We start from the raw sequence: 22,003 nt of genomic DNA, 5'->3' as shown, positions 1-22,003 counted from the left end.
GTTTTATTTGCTATGTTCTCAAAATTCGAATTGTGAAGAGGAATGCCGTAATCATAATCGAAATTTTAAAAACACACTATGTACCCTTGACTAAGTTTAGTAACATTTCTCAACCTAATCCTTTAGATTTGAAATGAAGCATAATATTCTCTCCCTTAATTATAGCAAAACAACCTTTCAACTCTTACAACTTTGCAAAGTATGACTCTTGTTTTCTATAATTAATATTGCCAACTTTGCAATACGTGCCTTAATAATCATATAATCATAACATTTATGCTCCCACTATCATGATGATTATTATAAAACATAACACTTATGCTCCCACTAGCTTCAACATGTATTCATAAACATCTTAACTTTCAAAAATCAATACTTATTGAATTTTTTAAGTTCATGTTTCTAATACTTAGTGCTTTGATAATCCTTTATCAATGCTTCTTGAACTTATACACCTTTACCTTCGATAGTTCATATGTGTGTCTAAACAATTAAGACTGATTGCCAAACCTCACAATTCAAATTATGGAAAGGGATGCCGTAACCATGATTGAATTTGAGAATGCAATTTTACAATCACTATCTTCTTAAAATCTCTCTTAGTGAAAGTATTTCTTCACAATCATTTTCATGAAGGAGGAAATATTATGACACTTAGATTTGAGCGGTGTATGTGTTCCTATCCATGTGAATTTGTTAAAACTAAAGTTTACGACAAATTCAAACTCATATGGACCGAACTTTCTTAATCTTGATTTCTTGCCTTATGGTAGCACAGCTGCCCACCATGTCTTCCAAGTAGTTAAGCAAGTCACCTTTTCTTATCAATGTACCTTTCATTGATTAAGGTGCTTTGCCTTTTATGGGTTCAAAATGAGAACTCATAGAACTCACATGCATAATTAACTCGATTGGATTGGCACAAAATCAAAATAATGTCAACACGATAGGTTGTAAACCTCAACTCGTGTGCTAGTGATGATCGATAAGGTTTATTTGATTTGTTCTTGAAATCTTTCAAGTCCATTAAGACTCCTACTGACTCCTTGACATATAAGATTCTCTTGTCAAAAACCATTTCTTGACAAACAAATATTCAAGAGTTAGTGTAGATTTTATCAAAACACTTCATAAATTGGTCCTAGTTGGTCTTTGTCTTATCTAAGACATCACAACTTACCACATTTAATGAATGTTTTAAACCTTCTTAATACTTTTCACTCATTGTCACAATCTTAACTCTAAGACTTGTTTTGGAACGAAGTATGATTGACTTCTTGATTTAACCATTTCTTCAATTCTTGATTTACTTAGAGGATCAATTGAGATATGGTTCTTAATCATTAATACCTATCATAAAGCATAAAAGCTACTCTCCCTTCTTCTTAGAATGGAGAAACTTTTATCTCTCTGCCTACTTGATTCTTGTTATTCGTTCTACTATTGATTTAAACCTTTTCAATCAATTCAGAATTACACTTAATCTTATAAGTATAATCATATTTACTAAACCTTTAGTAAATCATGACGAATATCTCGTTACTCTTATGGTGGAGTTTGATCACACAACTTTGTGTACTCGATCTCCTAGTCCTTCACTTGACACTTTGTCATTGAATTAGTCTAATTTCCAAATACGAAATTTCTCATTCATCGTGCATCCACGTTGCATGATTCCAAGTTTCTGTCCAATTGAAACTTGGACGATGAGAAACTCTCCATCTTTGGTAAATTCCCGACTTTCCATAAATAACATCATAACAACCAAATCCATTATTGCTAATAATAGAAACATTTTAACATCAATTTTTCATACACGCCATTGTAAGGATAAATAAATAAAATTTAAAATCAAAATTTATTTTATTGCGGAAAAAATTTGTCCTTACAATGCAACTCATTGAAAAACTTATGCTAATGCATCTTTCTTAGCAATCTAATTCTAACTCTAAGTAGTAGCTCAAGAATCTAATCTTCGAGAAACGCGATCGAAATCCATTCCTTCACGGTTAGATTCTGCTCACTTCTTCCCTTAAGCTTCCTTTCTTTTCTTCGATCCTACAAAACATCAATTGTAATCTTATCACATTATGTATTAAGAATCTAGAATAGAAGCTTAAAAGAGTTAGTCAATGGATTTTACCTAAAGCAGAGCCATACATTTCGACTCTCCCATTTCTTAGATCTCTTAGGTAAATAGGGCAACTTCGTCTCCAATGCCCCTTCTCTTGGCAATAAAAACAAATCAACTCTTTTGGAACAACACATGGAACTACTTCAAACATTTCCTTTCTCTTATGATCAAACTTTTCGATCATAACATGTCTTTCGTTGCCATTGTCTATATCCATAGAGGTCTCGAAGGCAGATTCACCAATCAGCTTTGCTTTTCTATTGCGCCAAATCATTGCAAATTCAGCAGCAATAAGCATATAGGTGAGATCTATAAGGGTCACGTCGTAGTTCATCATATAGTACTCTCTTACGAACTCACTATATGAGTTGGGAAGTGACTGAAGAACCCAATCAACAGCCATTTCCTTACAGACAACCGATCCCAACATTCTTAACTTATCAATGTATGACTTCATCCCTAGGACATGTGCACACACGGACTTTCCTTCTTTATGTTTACTTGCCAAAAGGGCTTGAGTGATCTTGAACTTTTCAAGCCTTTGAACTTGAGGGTTAGGGAGAATAATTGGAGGAGGAGGAAGTGAAGCATGATCTCTTGTTCCTCGATCGAATCGTGGAATATCATCTTCATGTGGAATGCTTGTTCCACGGGATTTGAGAAGACCATAGTTGTCGAACTTTGACATCTACAAAACGGGAGAAAAATGAATTCAAGTTAGTAGATAGATTGAGTCCTTGGTAGATCACCCAAATGAAATTCCAAGGCTAGGACCCAACACAATATGCTACAACCTAGAAAAGGGATGTCGTAATCTAGCTGCAGAATATTTGAAGGTAAGTGAATGACGATTCACTAATTTCCACCATGAAAAAAGAAATTTAAGTTTTAAATATATGAAAACTCCTAGATCCTTTGAGATACATTGAACTTTCAATGGCATGTTTATATCTCGATATGCCCCTCTTGTTTGTGACTGGGATGCCGAGGATCACAAAGCGGGTGTGAATAACCATGCAAACTACATGGTGCCCTCACATGTTACAGTCACCTATTCGATGTGCCGGTAAACCACACACGCTCCACCGAACTATGACAAACATTGAGTCACCCTTTGCTACCTGTGCTTAGATCCAATCAGTGTGTCGCTTAACCACACACGCTCCACTAACGTCTTCGCAAGGGCACAAAGTGTAATTTCATGGAATTGCATCAATTCACTTTTGCCTAAGTAACTAAGATTGGGAATTTCGAAAAACATTTAGTTACTTTAGTAATTCATTATACTTATAATGGAAGGTTTCGTCCTATCCTACCCGTTCGGCTAACGACCCTCCACTAGTCAAGAGTGCGGTGGGTAAGAGTGGATACCCATTCAATCGCCATTTTATAGGCAATTTCCTTAAACACCCTTTATAGAATAGCTTCGTGAATGAGGCCTACTAACGGTAAGACTGACTTTTACTCATACATATATATAATGTTAGACTTTTAATGTTATATATATAGTATAGGGTGTATTTTATACTTTTAAAATATTAGGTGGTCTAATTTAACAATTATACTTTTAATTCAATTAAATTGTATACCTAAACTTTTATGGATTTATTAAACCTCTTTTAATTATACATCTTAATTAATTAATAAAACCATAAGGGTGTGATTTGAACTTTTTCAAAACTATACTAGAGTTTTAGAATTTAACATTCCTAATTAAACTTTTAATTAACTTTTAAATTCCAAAACTTGAGGGCAAGTTTTGAAACATTTCAACACATTAGGGTTTAGAATTTAAATATACATCAAAATTAAACCATTTAATCAAAATTTAAATTCCAAAACATGAGGGCAAGTTTTGAAACCTTTTTCAAAACATTAGTGTTTTAACTATTTAAATTTCAAAACTACAAAACTTTTGGGTTCAAATTTAAACTATAAAACCTAAAGGGCAAAATATGAAACTTTTCATAACAACAAGGATCAAATAAAAAATAATTCAAATTAACATTTAATCACATAATTATCCATATTTGATTTATTTAATGATTTCTTGCAAAACAATTTATCAATTTAGTCAAAATAATTAATCAATTATCTTATAAGGAAACAATTATCTTATTAATTGATAAATATCTTCAATTAGATCAAAAATATAGTCAAATATATCATATAATCGGATTAATATTGATCTAACATGATAAGGTAACTATCCATAAGCAAAAACAGCAAGAAATCCCGAAGTACCCTCCATCTGACGAGCTGACTCGTCGAGTCAGGCTTCGACTCGTCGAGTCACCTTGGACTCGGCGAGTTTAGCTATAGACTCGGCGAGTCCAACCTCCAGAATGCAAAAAATCGAATTTTTCAGTTACAACAAGCATCAATACAATAGAAACCAATGAAGGCTCTGATACCACTGATGGGTTTTGGTCATAAGACATCCTATGTGCTCATACAAACCCTAATGCTTGGATCTAGGTTTCTCTATTGTACATGCTTTGAATCCAAGACTATAAACCCTAATTCTAGCATACAAGTAATCATATTAGATATTAGAATAAGTTTATAATGTTACCTTGATTGTTATGTAGCAATAACAATCCCAATTCCTCCTTGAATTGACTTTGGAAGGCTTAGAGTCACAAGTGTCACTCCTCTAGTGGTTCACAAACACCATAAGCAAGAGGATGAAGAGGAGAGAGGATGAAGGCTGCCCAAAACGTGTTCTAACCCTAGAAAAGAAGTTCCCCACGTTTTTGAGCCTTAAGGGTTCTATATATAGTGAGGCTATTAGGGTTATCTAATAAGGAAACCCTAATTTGGATGCTTAAGCCCTAAGCAACCCATGGAGCCCTTTCTTAAAGCCTTGGACGACTTCATATGGGCTTGCCCATTAGAATTCGTCCACCTTATAATAAAAGGCAATCCATGGCCCAAATTGCAATTATCTTATAATTACAATTCCAGTCCCTTAAGTTTAATTAATCTCTTTTAGTCACAAAACTAATTACTAATTAATTCTTGACTAATATTAATTAAACAATATGATTTCTCCTTTAATATATTATTCTCATAATATATTAATAAATCATATTTAATCCTTTCTCTCCATAATTCATCCTATCAAGTTGCTTCGGTGAAGGCAACCCAAAAGGACCATGCACCATCGGGTCAAGTACATACCAAATTAGTTATGGACTTAGACACTAATCCAACAGAAATTTCATTTAACATAATCTTACAAGGACTTGGAATGATTGAAGCATAATTAGTTCCAAAGTCAAATTCTTGAACTTGCAAAAAGGTTACTGTTTACTTGAGATGTGACACGATCTTCACAGTCTTTCGGATTTCTCATGCGAACAAAATACTTAGTTGCGAGAAGGAAGATGATGCTCTAGGTATTTGTTTATTTCTTTTCTTAGTTTTTAATTCTTTCTTTATATTCAAAAATCCAAAAAGATTTTCCTTATTTTTATTTTCATCTTTCAAAAATATTCATAAATCCAAATAGAATTTTTCTTTATTTTTCTCCTTAACTTTCAAAAATATCCAAAAATCCAATTTTTTTTCTTATTTTTGTCTTTATCTTTCAAAATATTCAAAAATACAAAAAAGATTTTCTTTATTTTTATTTTAATATTTCAAATTTGAACATAAGTTGTATTTGCATGACTTGTCTACTTTATTGGGGATCAAATATTATTCTTTTCCGCACTAGTTAGGTGTCCCTAGAAGCATGTTGTATAAAGTCTCAACGATTTTTTGTTTGCGAAAAAGCCTTAATGATATTTCTTATTTTAAGAATTTCTTCCCAATTGGCTGTATTAACAAAGATCGTTAAGCGGCCTATCTCTATTCATTTCGGAGTTTAGAGATTTTTACTTGGTTAATCTTTCGCAGCAGAGGTATTATATTTCATTTAAAACAATCTTGGAAACCAATGATGTCTTGGGTATATACAAATCCAAACATAGGGTTCCTTTTCCTAAACCTTAAGGAATTGACGCTTTTCTCAACAATAGCTTTTGATTAACCCTTAATCTTTCAAGTTTATACCAAATCAGAGCTATGGTTTCTCAAAAATTGTTTTTATTATCATTCTCATTATCACCATGAGAATGTGAAAAACTTGATTTCTATCCCAATCTTATATTTCTTACACTATGTACACACAATGATGTTTATCCCAAGACATCTCTATTTCAAAACAACTAGGATGTAGGTTTGCAAAAAATTTATATTTATGATCTCTTAGTCATTATTATCATGATCTTGGTGAAACCCAACAACCATTTCCAAAAATTAATTCACAGTGAACATTTTTGTTCTAGCATGAAACAAATGAATTGATGGTTCAAATTCGTATATTTCCCAATGTGAACGTTAAATGGTGTTCCGGGGTAGGACCTAACAGTGGCGGAGCCACAGTGTAATAAGGGGGGGGGGGGGGGGGGGGTCCATGGACCCCACTTGAAAATTGATACTAACCCCATTTTACTAAAATAACTCTTAAAAATTTCATATTTTGTTGAAATTATCCCTTTCGACACCCATTTTTGCTAAAAAAAAACCCTATTTTTGTAATATTTTTAATAGAAAAAACTCCCAAAAAACCAAAATTTAGATTTTTTCTACTTTCAAATTTTTGTTTACTTTTTTTATATAAGATAGACCCCGTAATAATTTTTTTTTTCTGGATCCACCATTGGACCCAATAGAGTCAATATCAAGGAAACATTGGAGGGTATATCCTTATCAAAATAAATGTCTTAATTCGTTTTTATTGCTTAAAGTTGAATTTTTTTGAAAAGATAATAGTATATCCTTATCAAAATAAATGATTTGGTTAAAATTTTTAGAAAAAGACAAAATTAATTTATTAATTTAATTATTTAAAACTTGATCTAGTATTTAAGAAATGTTTTAAAATACACCCTTTGGTTTTATAATTTAAATTTAATTAAATAATTTAATTTTGAAATCTTAAATTTAAGAACCCTAGTATTTTAAAAGTTTAAAATACATCCTTATACTATTATATATATATATATATATATATATATATATATATATATATATATATATATATATATATATATATATATATGATTCAGTCTTACCATTAGTATGCTTCATTCACGAAGCTGGTATATAAATGGTGTTTAAGGAAACGGCCTGTAAAATGACCGCCATTGGATATCCATTCTTACCCACTGCATTCTTGACTAGTGGAGGGTCGTTAGCCGAACGGGTATGATAGGACACTAAACTGTCATTAAAAGTATAATGACATAAAGTACCTGAACCTTTTCTAAAATCGCATTCTTAGTTACCTTAGAAAAATGTAAATTTGACGCTAATCCATGAAATTACACATTGCACCTTATTGGTCGTTAGTGGAGCGTGTGTTGTTAACTAGCACACTAATATGGACCAATATTGTTGGCAATGGGTGTCTCATAATTTATCATTGATTAATGGAGCGTGTGTGGTTAACTGACATATTTATTAGGTGATAAATGACATCGAGAGTACCAAGCTGATTTGCATGGTTATTCACATCTCGTTTGTGATCCTCGACATCACAGTCACAAAGTGAGAGCATAATCAAGATTAAACATGCCATTAAATTTTTCATTGAATCTCAAAAGATCTAGGAGTTTCATTAGATTGAAACTGGTAAATGCTTACCTACCTAAAATAGATTCGAATTTGATTACCGCATCCCTATTCAGAATTCAAATCTAAAATATGGATCCTAGCCTTAATTTGAATTTTGGGTTAATAATTAAGGATTAAAATGAACTAACTTGAATTTTCTTTTCTCCCTTATAGATGTCAAGTTCTGGCAACTATGGTCTTGATGGAAATGGTTTTCCTTCTCTTTCTGAAGATGATCTTCCACAAGTTGATCAAGGTGAAAGAATATTCCCTTCTTCAAATGGTGGAATTGGAAATCATACTTCTCCAACTCTTCCTCCACCTCCTCCAGTAATTCTCCCCGACCCACGTTTTTGTAAAATTGAAAAGTTCAAGATTACTCAAGCCCTATTGTTATGTAAAGACTTAGATGGAAATTCTATGTGTGCACATGTTCTTAAAATGAAGTCACACCTTGACAGATCGGGAATGTTTGGTGTCATTTTCCCAAAGGAGCTGGTTGTTGACTTGGTTCTTCACTCACTTCCTGAGTCAGATAGTCAGTTTGTTAAGGACTACTATTTGACTGACAACGACGTGACCCTTATTGATCTGACATATTTACTAATTGCCGTTGAAGCAGAAATGGTAAAGTGCAATGGTCAAGCAAATGTGTTTGACGGATCAATCTCTCAAATTTCCATGGACCTTAAAAATGGCAACATTGGTAGTCCAGAAAAAGTTTCTCTTCCCAATGGAAAGGGATCGACCAAGGTCAAACCGTTTGACCATATGGTAAAGAGAAAGGCTAGTTCTAAGATGGTCTCATGTGTTGTTCCTGAAGAGTCCATATGTTTCTATTGTCAATTGAAGAGATATTAGATGCGAAGCGGCCCTGACTACCTGAAGGATCGTAGAGATAGTAAAGTCAAGATGTATGACTCTACTTCAGGTATATCCATTATCTAACTCCATTAAGTTCCTATTCATAGATTCTTAATACATGATGTGATAGTCACATTTTGATGTTTTGTAGGATCTAAGAGAAAGAAGAAAGCTTAAGAAGATCAAGCTATATCTGATTGTGAGAGATGGATTTCGGTCAATGATCAGATTTTGGAGCTGCTGATTAGGAGTTATGATAGTTTAATAGATTGCTTAGGAAATACGTCGGGAAACACAGTTTTCATATGTTTGCATTATAAGGATAAATTTTTCCGCATTTTATCAATAAAGTGATTTTTTTTATCTTATTTACTTTATATATCCTTGCAATGGTATTTATGAAAATTAGTGGTTATAATTCCACTACTAGCAATGTTAAATATGAATTTGATTCTTAGTTGTGTCTTTTGTGGAAATATCATAATCAACCAAGTGAAAAAGAATTCTCATCACCCAAGTTTCAGTTGGATAGAAACTTGGAGTCATGCAATTCAAATTGTGTGATGTATGAGACTTTTGATCTTTGGAAGATTAAGATTATTTCCTTGCTCACATGTTTGTGTGAGTCAAGTGAAGGACTAAAGGATCTAGTACACATTGATGTGGACTGGTCAGATCCACCACAAAAGATGATAAGTTTATTCGTCATGATTTACTGATGGTTCAGTAAATATGGTTATACTTATAAGATTAAGTGTAATTCTGATTCTTTGAAAAGTTCCAAAGAGTGGCAGAACGAATAAGAAGAATCTGTTAGACAGAAAGATAAAGGTTTCTCCAATCTAACAGGAAACGATAATACTTTAGCATCATGTTTTATGATCGTCTTAATAATTATGGATCCATGTCACAATTGATCCTCTAAGTACATCTTAGTGCATTTGTATGACTAAGAAGAAGAATCAGATATTGTTGAAATGAATTAATTAAGAGATGAGTCATACTTCGTATCAAATCATGGTTTAGAGCCATACTCTTGAAACTTATTTCAAGCTAAGTAGGTTTATAACACATCATAAAATGTGGAGTAGAAATGTATTATTACTCTAGCACATTTGGAATTAGTAGTAGTGTTGTTTTAGTTAAAACAAATGATAAACTAAGACCAATTGCATGAAGTGTTTTCTTGATAAAAACCCACACTAAATCTTGAATATTTTGTTTGCCGGGGAATGTTCCTTAACATAAAAACTTATATGTCAAGAAGTCAGTGGGAGTCTTATTAATCTTGAATAGTTTCAGAAGTTGACCAAGAATAAACCTTTTAGTTATCACTAGCACACGACCTGAAGTTAATAACCAATCGTGTTGACACATTCTTGTTTCTATGCACCATCCAGTTGAGTTGGCAATTCTTATGAGTTCTATGGTTCTCATTTGACTGTAATAGGCAGAGCACGTTGGTCAATGATAGTACATTGGTTAATGGAAGTGAGCTGCTTAAACAACATGGAAGACATGGTAGGCCCTTATGCTACCATATGGCAAGAAATAAAGAATAAGCAAAGTTCGGTCCATGAAAGGAAAAACAAAGTTTTGGTTATGGTTTGTCCTCAACCTTATCTTATGATTGTAGGTTGGAATTGATAAATTCACATGGATAGGAACACATACACCATAAAATCTAGGTGACAAAAGTTTTCGCTCTAATTCTAGAAAAGGATTATGTAGAAACACTTTTGCTAGTAGATTTGAATCTTATTGATATCATGGTAAGCCGGTGTGATAATTGCGTTCTCAAATTCATATATGATTATGGTATCCTTTTTCATAGTTTGAATTGTGAGAAATGGCAAGTAATAGTTTGAACATTCAGGACTTATCACTATAAGTTCTAACTGGGTTTAAACGCACACATATGTTATCTAATGAAAGGTGTATGAACTTGAGAAGTCTGGTTGAAGACTTATCAAGGCATCATGTATCGGAAATCTCCACTTTAGGAAGAAAGTCAATAGTATTTATTTCTAAAAGTCCAGTTGATTTATGGGTACATGTCAATGCTAGTGGGAGCATAATTTTTATGTTAAGTATTGCAAGTTGGCAATGCTATTTATTGGAAACAAAGTTTTCAAATTTTCAAGTTGCAGAGTTTGAAAATTGTTTCGTTGTAGAAAGTTATAAGGGAGAGAGCACTTATACTTCATTTCAAATATAAAAGTTTAGATTGCAAGATTTTAATAGAACTTAGTGATGAAGATATATGAATATCATGTTGAAGTGATTCAACATAGGAAAATTACATATATGGAAACATTACGGCAAGAGACTGATCAAGTATCATGTCTTACATTATGTATCGAATCCCATATGCTTTAGATATAGGATTGATTACATATGCTATAGTATTCACTTGTTCTAAAAATTTATGAATGCTTAGGGCATTAAGAAGGGAAAGGACTGGAACTGGATACGACTAGAGTTGCTGAACAACTATTGAAGGACAATCTGAAGTTCACTGAAGATTGGTTACATATGGACAGTTAGAAGTATATCATTTGGACGGACCATAATGACATGTTTCAAAGTGGGATAATTCTTGATCAAAATTGATATGTAACACCCCGGATTCCCAAGTATTATTTTACTCTTTATTTTTGGGTGATTGTGAGGAGACTCGGCGAGTTGGAGTCCAAACTCGCTGAGTAGGATCACGGTTTTGTACGCGGGTTCGCGTCTGGACTCGGCGAGTCCAAAAGTGGACTCGGCGAGTCCGTGCTGTTTAATGAAACCCTAATTTCCAGGGTTTGAGACCTATTTAAAGGGTCTTATGGCCGTCATTTGCGGCCACCAACCCCAGAGAGAAACCCTAAAGAGATTTTGAGCGTTTTGGGAGAGAGAAGAGGCCATTGTTGACCTTTGAATCTTTGTTTGGCAAGGCAAAGGAGATTCTAGCTAAGAGGAGGAAAGGGAGGTGGACATCCTTCGATTTTGGAGCTCAGAGCATCATCTTGGAGGTATATTTTGGCTTCCTTTTTTGTTGTCATGATAAACATGGGGGTTAGGGTTTCTTGACCCCTTTGTTGGTTAGATTTGATGTCCATTTCGTCCTTATTTGTGATGAGGCTTGGGATGAGATCCATAGAGGTCCAGAGAAGCCTTATTCCTTAAGCTTTATGAGGATTCATGGGAGTTTTGACCTAGAGTTATGAGATATGGGGCTAAAACATCATATAGGAGCAAATAGTTGTTGTTTGAGCACCAAGGTTTGGACTTTACGTGATTTTCTTGCCTGGGGAGGCCAGATCTATGATTGTATGGAACAGATCTGACCTCAGAAGTGAGTTTGAGTTATGTATGGCATGGACTCGCCGAGTCTGAAGAACAGACTCGGTGAGTAGCATGAAGTTTTCCCGTAACCACTCAGCGAGTGGTCTTGTCGAGTTGAGGGGTCGACTCAGTGAGTCAGGGAGAGTCAGGGGGGACTGAGTCAAGCCAGAACTCGCCGAGTTGTTCTTGAGACTCGGTGAGTTGAGTCGTGGTGGCCCCGCGATTTATGCCAGGTGAAACTCGTCGAGTCAGAGAAATACTCGATGTGTCAAGAGAGGATCCAAGGGAGTCAGTGGACACGTATAGACTCGCCGAGTCGCCCTAGTGCACTCGTTGAGTCCGGTCAAAGTTGACCGTTGAATTTTGTTGACTTTTAGGGTTTGGTCAGCGATGTGGCCTTTGGGCCAAGAGAGGGGTAAAATGGTCTTTTACCCTTAAGAGGGTGCCAAGAAAGGGATGATTCTAGTCTCGAGAGTTTTATTCATAAGAGTATTTGCCTTATGTGTTAGGCGGTGGCGAGTTCGAGATTCAAGTGTGGGGATATCTGCTTTCTGCTTGCCAGGTGAGTCTTCTCACTATACTTTACCGTGAGTAGGTAACCAGAGTTATGTGACAGAGTATTTTTATGCTATGTATGTTATGTGTTGTACTGCATTATTTCTATGTGATTTATGTTGTGCATGTTTACAGAGTTAGAACCGGAAGGTTCACAGAGTTAGAACCAGAGGGTTCATAAAGTAGTGTCCACGGACCGACATAGTTATAGCCTCGAGTGGCTAATATGTGTTATGTGTGGTATTTTGGGGAACTCACTAAGCTTCGTGCTTATAGTGTTTTGTGTTATGTGTTTCAGGTTTCTCTTAGGATCACGGGACGGCACCGGCTCGATTGTACACACCAGAGAAAGAGTCATGTTTTGAGGATCCTGGTTTATTAAGCAAGTGAGAATGGAGTTATATTTTTGTAATTCGATTATGACTGGAATTTTAAGAAAAGTGTTTTTAAGAATTAACGATTATTTTTAAATGAAAAATTGTTTTGAAATTTACGGTGTTTCTTGATAGTCATATAGAAATATAGAAAAGTTTCCATAATAGGAGTTGGTGATTAGAATCTGAATGTGAGTTAGAAACCTTAATGCAAAGAAGGTGTTCAAGGAGTTACCTTGAATCTAATACTCCATTACTATTTTAAGGAACAACGTTTCATTGGAGCATTTTGTGACATCGTTGGCAAAGTCTTTGCGAGTTTTAGGCCACGTCATCACAAAAGGATCATTGCATGAAAGTTTAGATTCTAACACATTTAGGTGTGATAAAAATTTTGAAAATTCGTACACTTGTAATATAGATTTGGAATTGTGATATGAGTATCATTGGAGTTATGTCCAGTTGATCTATTCACAAAGGAAGGACCATAGAGAGACATAGTATGCATGTTTATTACATAGCATGACTAATATTTAATTCAAGTGATTAGTTGATTACTCGAAACATTATACAATTAATAAAGTCTAATAAATAAGGTGTTTAAATAATAAGCGTTTTATTTATATTCAATAGTTTTGAGACCATAACTAGTTAGGTTATTATTATGTTTCACTTCGCATGTTTTACTTCCCGAATAATTGGATTACTCAAAACATTCACAGTCGATCATACTTTGTAAATAAGTAGTGAATTAAGACTGTTATGAATTGGATTGTAGATTTTCAAAGGGTTTAGACATAGCAATGGTTTGCTGCAACATTCACGAGTACTTTCGAAATGGAGATTTGAGTATTGGATTAACAAACGCTCAGAGAATTACTTTATGGATTTTATCATGAGTAATTTTGAGACGATAATATCTTATATTCTTTAAACGGAGACATATGAGTTATTTTTTGCGAGTCAAATGTGCATTGATAATATGTAAACGCATTAGTAACTTGATGTTATAAAATATATTGTTGTGCGTAATTTGATGAGTAAATAGTGCAAGCATATGAGTCGAAGTTTATCCGTTCCTTTTGTCGTAATGGGAAAAGCGATATCTATGGGCCCCTTGATGATTTGGTGATGACATCTAAAGCACTTGCCCAAGCCTGGATTGAATTGATGTGTTTAATTAGCAGTCTGATTTCAGTCGTCATAAATCGGAAATCGGGAAACAAACCTTGGATAGAGAGATTGATTATAATCCATGTCTCATGTCCATACGATATCTTGTAGAACGGAGGAATTTTTGATCCCCTATCTAAAGACACGTAACTGACTAGGTCAGAGTTTGACATCGACTTTTGAAAACTACGATTGCTGATCAAATTTTGAGGTCGTACTTGCAACCATAGTTATTAGACTTATCCAGGTAGGAAAATGTTGGATTAGGTGTCTAAGCCCATAACTATAATTGGTATTTACTTGATTTGATAGTAGCATGGTCCTTTTGGGTTGTCTTCACTCTAGCAACTTGACAGAGTAATTTTAGAGAGAGAGGTTGATCAATGATTTATTAATGTATTAAGAGAATAATATATTAGTTAGAAATCATTTTGTTTAACTAATATTTAATCAAAAATTAATTTGGAATTAATTTTGGGATTAAAGGAATTAATTAAAAGTACAGGGGTTGTTCTGCAAATCATTGATAGTTGTGAAACTGGGCTCTTGGACTCCAAGGATAGGAGAGGACGAAAATTATAGGGTGGCCATATAAGTTTTCGTCTAAGGCCTTCTAAAAAAGAGTCCATGGGTTGCTTAGGCCTTAAGCAGGGAATTAGGGTTTCCACCTGCAAACCCTAGCTTTGGGACTAAGTCACATCATGTATAAAAAGGATCTAACACTTTGGATTTTCAGCCAATGCTTGCATTTGAGAACCCTAGCCAAATTTCTAAGAGCATCCCTCCACTCTCCTTTCATCCTTTTGCTAGTAATGTTTGTAAGCCATTAGAGGTGCAATATTCGAGACGCTTTCAAGATTCAAGGATCTACAAGGTTTCTTGTTATTGCTACTTAACAAGTGAGGTAAACTTCTAAACCCTAATTATATATATATATATATATATATATATATATATATATATATCGATTTATATATGCTAGATCTAGGGTTTTGCTTTGGTATTCATGTCGTATGTTCAACTAGTGACAATCTTAGATCCAAAGCAATTAGGGTTGCATGAACACATAGGTAGTAGTTATGCTCAAAACCCATCAGTAACTTGATGTTATAAAATGTATTATTGTGTATGATTTGATGAGTAAATAGCACAAGCATATAAGTCAAAGTTTATCTGTTCCTTTTGTCGTATGGGGTAAAAGCGATATCTTGGGCCCCTCGATGATTTTGTGTTGACATATGTGTCGGGCCTGGTCGGGACTGAATTGATGTGTTCAATTAAGTTCATTGTCATACAAATCAGAAATCGAGAAACAACTATTGGACAATGAGAATGATTGTATTCCATGTCATTTGTCCATATGATATCTTGCAGAACGGAGGATTATATGATCCCTTATCTTAGGACACGTAACTGACTGGGTCAGAGTTTGATAACGGCTTTGAGAGCTACGATTGCTAGTCAAATTTTGAGGTCATATTTGCAATCATAGTTATTAGACTTATCTAAGTGGGAGACTGTTGGATTAGGTGTCTAAGCCCATACCTATAATTGATATGTACTTGATTTGATAGTAGCATGGTCCTTTTGGGTTGCCTTCACACTGGCAACTAAACATCATGACTATTGGAAAGAGAGGTTGAATTTATTATTTGGAATAATAAATTGGTGTATAAAATGATTTATTAATATGTTATGAGAACAATATATTAATTAGAAATCATATTATTAATTAGTATTTGATCATAAATTAATTTGGAATTAATTTTGGGATTAAATGAATTGATTAAAAGTACAGAGGCTGTTTTGCAATTATTTGATAGTTGAGATTTTGTGCTCTTGGATCACCCTTATTGAGGTAGGCCAAAAATCACTAGAATATTCTAGACATTTTCGTCCAAGCCTTATGGATGGGAGTCTATAGGCTGCTTAGGCCCTAAGCTAAGGAATTAAGGTTTTCCACCTCAAAACCCTAGTTACCTCAACTATAAATAAAACCCCCAAGCCCTCATAATTTCATGCACCTCCAAGGAACCCTGGAATAGCTGAAATTCTGAGCAAGTATCTCCTCTCTCCTCTCTCTTATATTCATCCTCTTTCCCTACTGTATATGTGAGCCATCAGAGGTACTACACATGTGGTACTTATTCTCAAAGCAAAGGATCTTCAAGTTTTTCTATTGTTATTACTACATAACAATAAAGGTATGTGATCTAATCTTTCTTGTATGGATTTCGAAATTATTAGATGCATGCTAGGGTTTCCAGTTTTGTGTTCAATGCTTGTATGTCTAATAGTGAAAACATAGATCCTCAAATCAGGGTTGCATACACACATAAGATTGATTGCTATGTTGAAAACCCATCAATGTTGTGGGCTCGGGAGTAAGCCAAACATGAGTTGTGGGCCTGAAGGTAAGCCAGACTCATGTTTTAGACTCTGGGGTAATCCATTATGTTAGTTGTGGACCCAATATGCATGTTGTTATGTGTTGTGTGGTAGTACTTTGGGGAACTCACTAAGCTCTGGCTTCCAGTTTTAATTTTCTGTTTCAGGTACTTCGGATGATCATGGGAAATCGAAGGTGTGATCGTGCACATCCTCTTGGTTTTGATGATTTTGGATTGGGACACTCTGATATATGATATCTATGTTTGAGAATAATGTTTTGTAAATGCTTGGTTGATTTGGGATTTTATTTGAAAACAATGATTTCACTTGATTTAATAATGAAAAAAAATTACCTAGATTTTGGGATGTTACAATTAGGCACATGACCTCTTTGGCTATCATATCTCATAGAGCCAATTCAGTTGAAATGACCAATCAAGTCGTGTTTCCGAACGCATATCACAAACTCTATTGTTGCCATTTGTTAAGGAGTGTGAGAATAAAGATCAACAAACAAGAGAGAAAAAAAATTTTGTTTTCGGAGGTTACAAAACCTTATTGAGGATCTGATTTCAAATAAATCTTAGCTAGGCTACGTCGTTCCCTATCCGAAGACTATTGTACATTGATAGACAAAATCGGTTTCCACAAATGGGCAAGGTTGCGTGTGTTTCCCTGTGGTTAGGTATGATATAATGACATAGAACAACATATAGTCCATCAATGTGTTATCAAAATACGCATGAAAAGTACTAATACCAATGTTGATTGACTTCTTTCGAGCAACAATGCATCAATGGTGGTGTCAACGACGTAATGGTGGAGGTAATTATTTAAATTATAGTACTTCAATGGTAATTCTACTATAATTTACTGTGCATGACAAGATATACATATTTTTTAGCTCTAAGAAAAAAAGATATTAATGAGTATGATGAGAAGGTTATTGAAAGGAGGATCAACAAATTCTCCGGTTTTCGAGTATACCAAATTTATGAAAGAAGATATGAAGTGACTAACCAAATGAAAATTGGTATAGTCAACTTGGAATCTCGTTGCTGCACATATGAGAAATGGAAATTATCTAGTACACCTTACTCTCATGCTATGGCGGTATTCAAAGAACTGAGATATCAACATTAAATTCAATGGGTGATACCGTACTTCACACTGAAAACATATCGATCAACATATATATATATATATATATATATATATATATATATATATATATATATATATATATATATATATATATATATTATAGGTTGTGTTTCCTGTGCCAGTTCTAGCCGAATACCAACAACCGGATGAAGTCATGGTTGTATTACCACCATTCATGGACAAACGACAAGGTCGGACGAACAACAAACCATAATCATATCCCATCCCAAGGTGAATGTTCGAATCAGAAAAATGCAGTTTTTGCCTAAGGATCAGCCATACAAGCAAAAACTATCACGCTCGGTTCCTATAGATTCAATAAAACTGAATCTTCAAGTAGGACTAAATCAAGTTTCAAAAGTAAAGGTAAGTTTAAGAGTAGATCTAATTTCAAAACTAGTAAAAAAACTAGTCAAGAGTATGATACTGTTGATCTAAATTACACGTAGTAATGTTTGTACCAAATTAAAATATTATAGAAATTCTTCTTCGGTCACATAAACTTGTTTTTTCTACATCATGATAAGGAAATTGTCACAAAATCACCATAATTCAAATATCAGGGTAATCAGCAACATTTATCCATGGTGAATTCTTAGTCCGCCACAAAGCAGCACGCTCCTGCGGAGTAGACTGCAACAACTTGTTAGGGGGACGTTGCATAAAAGAATATATATAAAGGTTAATGTTATGTTATTTTATCATATCAAGTTATAGGTTATAAGTTAAACTCTCTCTTTCTCTCTCTCTCTCTCTCTCTCTCTCTCTCTCTCTCTCTCCACCCGACAATATATTGCCATATTTAGTTTCTATATATATATATATATATATATATATATATATATATATATATATATATATATATATATATATATATATATATATATATTTTTATGTTTTCACACTTTCTCTACATGAGTTTTGTATATTTTCAGGTTTACTCCTTTCACTTTTGAAGTTACATAATTTTGGCCCACTTGGGTCCCCTACAAAGCGGAGATTAGGCAGTTTTTAGTAAGGGTGTGCACTAAACCGCACAAACTGCATAAACCGCATGCACTAAACCACACCGCATGACACCGTTTAAAACATTCGCGGTGCGGTTTGCGATTTGTATTTTTGTTAAACCGAATTATGCGGTGCGGTTTGCGGTTTACGATTACAAAATTGCGGTTTAAACCGTGCCGCATTGATAAAATCAATTAATGATTATATATATATATATATATATATATATATATATATATATATATATATATATATATATATATATATATATATATATATAGAGAGAGAGAGAGAGAGAGAGAGAGAGAGAAAACTTCAAAAATGGTCCTGTGGTTTCTGAAAATATCAAGTTTAATCCTTAAGTTCAAAAAACGTCACAGATGGTCCCTGTGGTTTCAAAACTTTTAACATTTGGTCCTTTCGGCTCACTCCGTTACCATTTAGCCGTTAAGTAAGGGGTATTTTTGTCATTTATGAGGTTTTGTATTACTTTTTTTAAATAAATAAATAAAATTTAATATGCAAGGGGTCCCACCTCTCTCTCTCTCTCTCTCTCTCATCCCCAAATCGATCAAATTGCAAGAAGATAAGAAAATAAAATAAAGCTCCGGTGGTTCATCTTTCATGCAAAGGGGAAGAGGAACCAAGAGGCCCAATCAGATGGAACCGTGGAGGGATTTAATCACAAATAGGATGGAGCACCTCCATTGCTTAGTTGGTCCGAAGAAAAGAGAAGGGGCCAAGCAGCGAGGCTACTTTCTTTCTGCCTCGGAAAAGAATGCGAAAGGGGAGGGGAAAGGTAGTTTGACGGGGCGACACGATTAGCATCAGCAGGTGAGGGGTTTTGTTTTGGCTTTCTGGGGAATCAGAGAAAAAAAGGAAAACAAGAGGGGTTGTTGCCCTATGATTTCGCAGTAAAATCTCACTTGAAACTCGATGGACGAAGCAGGATATGGCGAGGGATCTACTTGGGATTCGAAAACAGGAGGGAAGTCGAAGGTTCTCTGCTATTTTTCTTCTCTGGTGAACAAAACTTACTACATTGTCCTAACTGGTGAAACTAATCACAAGTTGTCTTCTTCACTACTGTTACATAATCATTCACAGGAGGTTTGCACAATCGAATTAAACAGAGTATAAGTGAAACAAAGCATAATTTGAATCAAATATTGTATGTTGTCATGTACCAATTTAGTCAATGGATGGTGCGGAGTGGGTAAGAACTGGTCAGATAACGTGTGCACACGATGTGTTTGTTGAAATGCTTGAGCATAAATCAAACCTAGTGCATATAAATATTTTTTGCTTAGCCAATAAATCATTTTCCTGATTCATTTAAACTTAGTTCCCCTGTTTTTGTTACTGAAATCGCGGATTCATATAAATATTTTTGGAGATGATGTTTCGTCATTCTCTTGTTGATGAACATTCTTTTGCTGATGAACTTGTAATTGTGGGTTTAAACAAAGATTCATTGGGTTAAATCGGTGGCTTTGTGAAGGCCTTTCAAGTGTGTATGTGTATGCAAGATGCAGGTGAACACAAAGAATAAGACCATGGGAATAAGATGCAGGCATTGAGAGAGAGAGAGAGAGAGAGAGAGTTTATATATTAAGTAATTATATTTATTTTATTTATTTTTTAATTAACAAAAAACTTCATAAATGGTCCCTGTTTTGTGAAATGACGGAAATGCCCTTTTATTAACGACCAAAAGATGACGGCGTCAGCTAAAAGGACCATTTGTTGAAAGCTTTGAAACTACAGGGACCATCTGTGAGGTTTTTTGAACTTAGGGATTTAACTTGATATTTTTGAAAACCACAGGAACCATTTTTGAAGTTTTGTCATATATATATATATATATATATATATATATATATATATATATATATATATATATATATTCGAAAATATTTTGACGTGTGCTTAATTAGTGACATTATCTTAAGTTTTTGAAATGTAAACTTAATTACTCCAAAATTTAATGGAGTGACCATATTTTTTTTTGTCTCAAATTCATTTTCAACTAACATTCAGTGATCCTTATTTTAAACTTATGTATATTCACAATTCTATGACCATCAAATTTCCTTAATGACCACTTAGTGAGCCGTTAGTGACGAAAATGATAGCATTGTCATTAAATTTAAAGTAAATAATTAGTTAAACCGCATAAACTGTCCGCATGAAGCTGCACCGCATAATGCGGTTATGAACGTTCGCGGTGCGGTTTGCAGTTTCTAAATAACTCAAACCGCGTATGCGGTACGGTTTTGGCTCTAAACCACATCAAACCATACCGCGCACACCCCTAGTTTCTAATATATATTAAAACAAATTGCCTTAACAAGAGTAATGTCTCATGAACTTCAAACTTTTACCGCCACATTTTAATCACTTTCAGTTGTAGCCTTATAAATATTTTTAGTTTTAAAGTTTTCCACAAAGCTTTTGAATTTTAACATATTTATTCTATGTAATTTTGTAATTTATACAAAAGGTCCTTATAAAGTTTTTTCTTTACAAAAATAAGATATGTTTAATAATTCATAAGCTGACAGGTTTGACATTTATTGAGAAAATAAATTAAAAAATTATCTCCATAATTTACATAAAAACATCTTTGTGCATTTTTTTTATAGAAATGGTTCATATGTTTAAAAAATGACAAAATTGCAAAAATGGTCCCTGTGGTATGCAAAATTTTGAGGTTTTAGTCCAAACCACGATTTTTTTGGATTGATGGTCCTTTTGAGCTAGTTTCTTTATGTTTTTGGTCCCTATAAATAGTGAAATGACTGTAATACCCTTAGAGTATTTATTTTTCATTTTTCTTTCATTTTCTTTTAAATCTAATACTAATTTATTTATTTTAATAATAAAAAAAAATAAAAGGGCCCTCTCTCTCTCTCTCTCTCTCTCTCTCTTTTTCATTTTCCCCCTTTCATCCCGTTTTACATCTGCAGATTTGAGAACTACTGAAGCTAGCATTCCTTCAATTACTCATACAACCAACGTGTGTGAGTATGTCGATTTCAACTGGATTTGCAGGTGTGTATGTGTGTGTCGATTTCAACAACTACCTTCTAGTGAGACTCCCATCACTCCAACCTCATGTAAGTCTCCTCACCAGCTTAATGCCAATCAATGTTTCCTCTCCTTTTCTATTCTTGAACCCAACGGTGTTGTCGACGTCTTGATTGTCGTTGGATTTTTTTGTAGATCATCGAAACACAATTTGTTTCTTGGTGTTTGTATATGTTTTTCAACCCCTCGATTCACCCCCTAGATTTATGATTTTCAGGTCTAATTTTCAATCAGATGCCAGTTTTCGATCATTGGG

Source organism: Lactuca serriola, chromosome 5 (genome assembly GCF_051521515.1).
Source record: "Lactuca serriola cultivar US96UC23 chromosome 5, Lser_US96UC23_V15, whole genome shotgun sequence".
NCBI classification, from domain to species: domain Eukaryota; kingdom Viridiplantae; phylum Streptophyta; class Magnoliopsida; order Asterales; family Asteraceae; genus Lactuca; species Lactuca serriola.
This window is presented reverse-complemented; position numbering follows the sequence as displayed.